The 7,385-nt window shown below is 50.5% G+C and overlaps 1 protein-coding gene across 1 annotated transcript in view; it reads right to left on the bottom strand.

Moving 5' to 3' along the window:
• Hnrnpf (heterogeneous nuclear ribonucleoprotein F) overlaps nucleotides 1–4,318 on the bottom strand; it is a 20,760-nt gene extending 16,442 nt beyond the window's left edge. The window contains exon 1 of the mRNA XM_029534939.1: nucleotides 3,896–4,318. The gene's annotated coding sequence lies outside the window, so the exon portion shown is untranslated. The remainder of the gene's footprint in view (nucleotides 1–3,895) is intronic.
• Nucleotides 4,319–7,385: the final 3,067 nt, after the last annotated feature.

The following is a 7,385-nucleotide window of genomic DNA, read 5'->3' as shown; positions in this document are numbered from 1 at the left end:
GATGGTTGTGAGCCACCATGTGGTTGCTGGGATTTGAACTCCAGACCTTCGGAAGAGCAGTCGGGTGCTCTTACCCACTGAGCCATCTCACCAGCCCGGCTCTTTCTTTATAGATTGGCTCAAGATCTCTTAAACTCCAGTTCCTCCCCCTCCCACACTCCACACATAGTTAAGTGTTAAGACATGGACAGACATGGGATACTGCACATCTAGTTTGTGTCTTTATGTTTAAAAAACAATCCTCATAAACCAAGGCTATCCTGTACAGTTAAAGCACATACTATAAAGAGTATAGTCTTCACCGGGCGTGGTGGTGCATGCCTTTAATCCCAGCAAAGGCAAGTGGATTTCTGAGTTTGAGGTCAGCCTAGTCTACAGAGTGAGTTTCAGGACAGCCACGGCTAAACAGAGAAAAGAGTAACCCTGTGTCCTAAAAAAAAAAAAAAAGGAACTAGACACAAGTCTATAGGCCTCCACTAAAAAGAAGTAATCTGAGAATCAGAACACCCAAACTGTAATGGTAATTTTACATTAGAATCCCACCACCTGACAGGCAGGAGTTCAAACCTGGGCTACACAGGCATCTCTCTGGGTGCATGGACACAGTGACTTTACATGTGGCACTCCTGCACTCAATCTTAGCAGTGGAAGGAAGACTAAAGCAGGCATATTCCACTTTTTGAAATTGAGGAGCTCAATTGTTGTATTCACCTTTAATCCCATCACTTGGGAGGCAGGAGCAGCCCAATCTCTAAATTCAAGGATGACCTAGTCTACAGAGTGAGTTCTAAGACAGCCAAGGCTACACAGACAAACCCCATTTCAGAACACCAGAGGGGAAAAAATTAGACCCTAGGAGTAGTGGTGTATACCCTTTAGTCCCAGCACTCAAGGCAGAAGGATCTGAATCTAAAGCCAGCCTGATCTAAAGAACTAGCCACAGGGCAGCTAGAGCTACAACATAGAGACCCTGTTTCAAAAGCAAAATAAATAAAATTTATATGTGAAGGGGATGACAGGAACCTGCTGAAATCCTGGTGACCCCAGTTCTATCCCAGAAGCCACCAGTAGCAAAATGGGCCAAAAGCTGTTCTCTGACCTCTGCATGCTACTGGTAGCATCTGCCCACACCCATTCACTCGTGGGTTAGAGATCTGAAATTCTTTTGGTAGGCAAATGGTCAATAGATTTTCTCCAGCTACACAGAGAACCCTGTCTTGAAAAACCAAAAAGGACAAAACAAAGCAAAACCAAACATCTCAAAAGTGCAAAATACAGCCAAGCGTGGTGGTGCAGGCCTTTAATCCCAGCACTTGAGAGGCAGAGGCAGGCTAATTTCTGAGTTCGAGGCCAGCCTGGTCTACAGAGTGAGTTCCAAAACAGCCAGGACTACACAGAAAAAAGGATAAGTGCAAATTACAAAAAAGGAAGATCTAAAATTTATGGAAAATGAGAGAGAACACCTGCCTAGCATTTAAAAGGCCCCAGTTACTAATTTCCACAATAAGCCTTTGAAGGCTTATTTTGCTGGGAAATAAAGTATGTATGGTGATCTTAAACTGAGCTCAATTCTTCCTCTGCTATCAAGCCCCTAAGAACCCTCAATTAACACAAGCGGTAGAAACAGGAAAAGTAGAAAGACAAGCCCTATTAAACCTAAGTCCCAGCTTTGAATGTATCCCTGGCAAGTAAATCCCTCCAGACTCCATTTTCTCATCTGTACCATAAGCTTTATACAACTTTGGCTTGTCTGCTAACTTGCTCTATAGACAACAGACTCAGCCAGCAACAGAGATCCTTCTATCCCTGCCTCTTCAGTACTGGGGGTTAAAGGCCCCCACCTCCTGGGCTTAGGCAAAAGTTTCACTTAAGATTTGTCATCACGTTTAAAGGAAAACTGTAAAAACAAAAAAAAAAAAAAACAAACAACAACAACAACAAAAAAAAAAACTCCTGTATTAGCCGTGCTTCGTGATACATGACTTTAATGCCAGCAATCCACAGCACTGTGGAAGCAAAAGCAGGTGTATTACTTTTGAGTTTCAAGCCAGTCTGATCTAAGTATACAGTAAGTATACAGTAGTTTTGGGTCAACCAAGGCTTAATAATGAGACCCTACCTCAAGAAACAAAAATCACTTTTGCATTTACTTTTAGAGCCAGTGTGTCCAGGCTTTCCTTCAAATCAAACCATAAATCTTTTTTTAAAAATACTACAAAATACAGACACGATGGGGCTGACATAGTGTGCCTAATGTCTGCCATGCCCTGTAACTACTAATGGAGTGTGGTCTTGTTATTCCAATCTAGAGGTGGAGCTGAGTGATCTGGAATTCAAGGTCATCCTCCCAGGCTAAATAACGATTTGTAAATTCAAAGAAAAATGCTGGTAAGACTAATGGCAACATCAGGGAGATAAGAATGGCAGAAAGATCAAAAATTAAGCCCGGATTTGGTCTGTAGAATAGACTGTTCTCGAACTGAGATCTGCCGCTGAGCGCAAAGGCATGCATAGCCACCCGGCGTTAAACCCAACTCAAAAGTACTTCTACATTGGTCAGTGGGTTAGCTACCTGCGCTCCGTCTGGATACACAGATGGAAGAACTGAACCACGTTTTGACCTCCACTCCACAACACAAAGGGAAAAAAAAGACTTAGGTATTAACTATTTCAAGATATCTTCTGTCTTGATCAACTAGAAGACTTAATTATTTAAACCCCCCTAGACTGAGATTATTGTGACAGGGTCCCTCAATTCAATCCCAAGTACCCAGTGCTGGAAAAATCTATTTCTCCACCTTATCCCCTCACCTCCACACCACCGCCCCCCACGCACAAATAAACATTAAGGGAAAGACTAAAAAAAATCCCAAAAGTTCCGTAAACAAAACTGTCCAGGCTCTGGAGACTGATTCGGCACAGCCACATGGCGGCCACCCGCGCTCGCTCGCCCGCTAACTCCGCAGCCCCACTTGTAGGTAAGAAGGAGGCCCATTTGTTTCTTCCCGGGCTAGAGGGGTAGAAAAAGCCGCCACGGACGCTCGGTGGGCGTCTTAGGGTATGTGGGGCTGCCTCTCGGATGGCGCCGGGTCGGAGGGAAGGCCGAGAGGGCCCACCTCAACTTTCCCAGACACGTGAGGCTCCACAAACACAGCACAAAGTACGCGGAACTGCAGCCAGCAGCCGACCAACCCACCTAGGCAAGGACCCGCACCCCACACGCCAACACGATACCTCCGGGGAACGGGGCCGGCGAAGAGCGGCGCTCCCAGCTCCCGGGCGGCCACGAGGAGGAAGCGAGGCGCTCACCTCGGGCCGGGCGTGGGCGGTGGGCGGAGCAGTCCCGCCCAGTCTTGTGAAACTCCGGGTTGCCTCGGGCCACGTGAGCGCCCGCTCGCCTTTCTCCAAACTACAACTGGCGCCCGGGCCTGCCGGGGGCCGGCCCCCGGAGCGAGAGCCGCGGCCAGTGAGACGCGCTCCGCCCTCACCCCCAAATCTCCCGCCGAGGCCGCCGCGTGCGAGCCGCGCCTGCGGGCGGGGTGGGGAGCGGCCCTGAGATAGCCGCACTTTCTCCGGGCGGGCGTGGGCCGCGGTCCCGAGGCCGGCCGGCCGCACACCCCAGCCCCGCCGCCCGGCCCGACCGACCCGGCTCCAGCCCTCAGTCCCCGCTCCCCCGTCCGCACACCTCGGCCACGCGGCCCAACCCCCGTCGGAAATGCGATAAACTTCGGCTCCCGACCCCAAACGCCGGCCACGCGGTCCCCAGCTCCGTGGGCAGCCCTCGTACGGCTAGGGCTGTGCGGCGGCCACCTCGGCCCCGTTCCCCGGTCTTTCCGAGCCCGGATCCCACGCCCGCCGGGCCCAGGCGCCAGCACACCGCGCTGGCGGCCCTCACCTCGGGCTTCTCGGCTCCACGCTCCCACTCACATCCGGAACCTCGCCGGCCCTCAGAGCACTTAGAGGAGGGTGGAACCCCGGGGACTTGGCAGTTGTAGCTGAGGCAGTTGAGGCTTGTTTACTGTCACCATGGAAACCCCCACAGGCGCGCTCGCGGGCCGGCCTCGGCGGGGCGAGTCAACCGCGCGGCCGGCCTGCTCCTCAACTCCCGCCTGCCGAGCGCCCGCGGCGCCTCCGGAAGCCCTCCTGAGCCCCGGTCCGCTCCCCGTTCGGCCCACGCCCCGAGCACCCGGAAACAGTAGCCCGGGGAGCCCACTTTCCCTTCCCACAGCCGGCGTGACCGCGGGCTGGCCTTCCCCGAACCCCACCTTCAGGAAGACGAGGCGCAGTCCTCCTTCCACGACGGAGCCGGAAGGATGCAAGACGGTGACGGGGCGGAGCCTCAGGCAGCGGACATCCGGGCACAGGGCAGCCGCGGCGCCATTCTGACGAGCCCAGAACGGAGCCTAGGATTGGCCGGGGGAGCGAGGGGGCGGGACTAGAGATGTGGACCCGCCTCTGAGTCCGGGAGAGGACAGTGTCGGCGCAGGCGCAAACTTTGGCGGGGGGGATGGGGGAGGGGAGTAGCTGGGGGAGGGGGCGGGCGAACGAGGGGGGACGCCAAGGTGGAAGGGGTTGTCCATAGAGAAACCTGGGGAGGGGGGTCGCTGAAGTCTGCACGCGCGTCTTCGCACCCCGAAAAGTGATCCCAAAGGAGTCAATGACCGCGTGCGAGCGGAAAACTAGAATGGTGTATTATGTAAAGACCGCCTAAGGGCGTCTCAGGCAGTGGTGAGGGATTTGTCTCAAGTTGCTCAAAGCCCCCAGCGTCAGGGTTTTAAGTTTCTAACCCTCAGCACTATCTGAACGCTGGGACAGATTTTCTTGATGTGTAATAATTTGGGAGGACTCTGCGAGATGTCGAGATACACGCTAAGCTGAAGATTATTTTTGAAACTTGCAGAGCCGCCTAGGCGGGCGTAGGAAACACGAGTTGGTAATCTCTGCATGGAGGCGGCCGAGGCTACTTTGCATGATCGCGAGCTGCTGTCTCTAAACACTGGAGAAATTACAAGGCCGTTCAGAATAATCTCAGGTTATAAGTGAACTACAATGATGAAGGAAACATTTATAAAACAACACAACCAGACTGACTCCAGAAGAAGGAAAGAAAACTTTCAGAGGAAAACCTGTCCAAGAAGAAAAATAGAGGTTAAATGCTACAAAAGTTAGATAAGTATTCTTTTTTTTTTTTTTTAGATAAGTATTCTTGAGCACTAAACCTTGTAGTTGGCAAACTACGTCCCCCACCTCTGATGTTTGTTTTTTGTGCCCAGGAAGTGGGGCGTAAAAACTGTTAAGTTTGTGCGAGTTATCACCACACTTTAAACTGAAGTCAGGACACTCCTGAGTATTCTGTTCCTCCCTCCACCATGTGGGGTCCTGATCAAACGCAAGGCTGAAAGGCCTGTGAAGCAAGTTCTGCTGAGACCTCTCACCCTGCTCCTTGGGTTGTTTTATTTATTTTTAAAGTTTGTTACTATTGCCAGAGAAAGGTGCAAGTGGCTTCTAACCTTGTAGAAGCCAGAGAGCAACTTCTCCCAAGTGGATTTTTCATTTCCCTTAGGTGAGTTCCAGGGGTCAAATTACCAGACTTTTACGGCCAGAGGTTCCACTTTTGGACTCCCTCTCCTGTCTGACTGCAACCCTGGCTGGCTTCCAACTCTTGTTTTGTTTTGTATTGTTTCTTTGAGTTCCCCACACCCCCACCCTAAGACAGGGTTTCTCTGTTGTAAAGCTAGCTGTCCTGCAACTCACTATGGCTCCAATTCAGAGATCCACTGGCCCCTGCCTCCTGAGGCATAAAGTGAGAGATTAAAGGTGTGCCCAGTCACAGCTGGAATTATTATTATTATTATTACTACTATTATTATTTTAGAAAAAATGCAGAGAGGAACTGTCAAGGAAGAGTTACAATCTGTCCTGTTCCCTTACATTTAAATTGAAACTTTAAATTTAAAGTTTTCAGGTTCAGCTGACACTTGTGGCCCAATACTTTAATCCCAGCACTCCGGAAGCAGAGGCAGGCAGATCTTTGTAAATTCTAGGCCAGTCTAGTCTACAGTAATTGTTCCAGGCGAGACAGTGCTACAAAGCTCTTCTACATTCTCAAAAATAAAGAACTGAAGTGATCTTTCATCCTAGCCCTAGAGAAGCAGAGGAGGGACAATCTGCTTAAGTTGGAGGCCAGCCTGGTTTGCATACTGTGTTCCAGGACAGATAATGACATGGTGAGATACTACCAGGAAAAAAAGTTCCTGAGTATTTTACTCAGGTGAATTTCTGTGAATTCCAGGATAGCCAGGGCTACACAGTGGGTGGAACCCTGTCTTTAAAAATGAAAAAGAGCTGGGTGTGGGGGCGCGAGCCTTTAATCCCAGCACTCGGGAGGCAGAGGCAGGCAGATTTCTGAGTTCGAGGCCAGCCTAGTCTACAGAGTGAGTTCCAGGACAGCCAGGGCTATACAGAGAAACCCTGTCTCAAAAAAAACAAAACCTTACCATGTCCTGAGAGGCTTGGCACCTAGACCTGACTGGGTGATCAATGGAACAAAAAGGGCAGATACCACAGAAAAGCTGGGGGCAGGGGAGTTGTGCTTATTGATGGAGCCACATCTACTACTGCAGCCTCTCCCCCCTGCCCCCAACCTCCTGGAGGTTATCTAACACAGGGGTTGGGACTTGCTAGTCTCAGAAGGTCTCAGCAGGCAGTTTCAGGTAATAGGCATCATATCCAAGAGGAGAGAACTACCATTACTAGTTTTTGCACACACTGCCAACATTCCCATTCAGACTAAGGGAAGGTGTTCATGTTCCCAATTTCCAGCCTTCTCCACGTGGGAAAGGCTTAGTTTCCAGTGGGTCTGAGAGCTTGGTTCCTGACTTGGTTATGCCCATGTCCACAGTACATAGCCACCCAAGGCATGTTCTGCTCCCCACAGAGGTTTAGCAGATGAGGAAGACCCACTATGAACGCCAATGGGACAAGGTTTAATAAATAGCGGCAGTGTGGGGGTGGGGAGAGGAGGGGAGGGGCTACACAGACATGCAGGCAAAACAGTAATACACATAAAAGAAATCCTTTTTAATTTTTAAAAGGCACAGAAGAGAAAGCAAGTGAGTGCCAGCAATCATCTCTCTGACTCTGGGTTACAGACTTAATGCATCCACTTAGTGCATCCTGCCTTTTGTTACTGCTCCCAGAACTCAAGCCATTCTCAACACATGCCCAGGCCCAGAACCATAGACTGTAGCCTGAAAACCAACCCTTCCTAAGTCGCTTCTTCTTTTGTTTTTTGTTTTTTCGAGACAGGGTTTCTCTGTATAGCCCTGGCTGTCCTGGAACTCACTTTGTAGACCAGGCTGACCTCGAACTCAGAAATCCACCTG

This window comes from Mus pahari, chromosome 2 (genome assembly GCF_900095145.1).
Source record: "Mus pahari chromosome 2, PAHARI_EIJ_v1.1, whole genome shotgun sequence".
Classification (NCBI taxonomy): domain Eukaryota; kingdom Metazoa; phylum Chordata; class Mammalia; order Rodentia; family Muridae; genus Mus; species Mus pahari.
The sequence above is the reverse complement of the archived record's forward strand: the minus strand, read 5'-3'. Positions and strand labels throughout refer to the sequence as shown.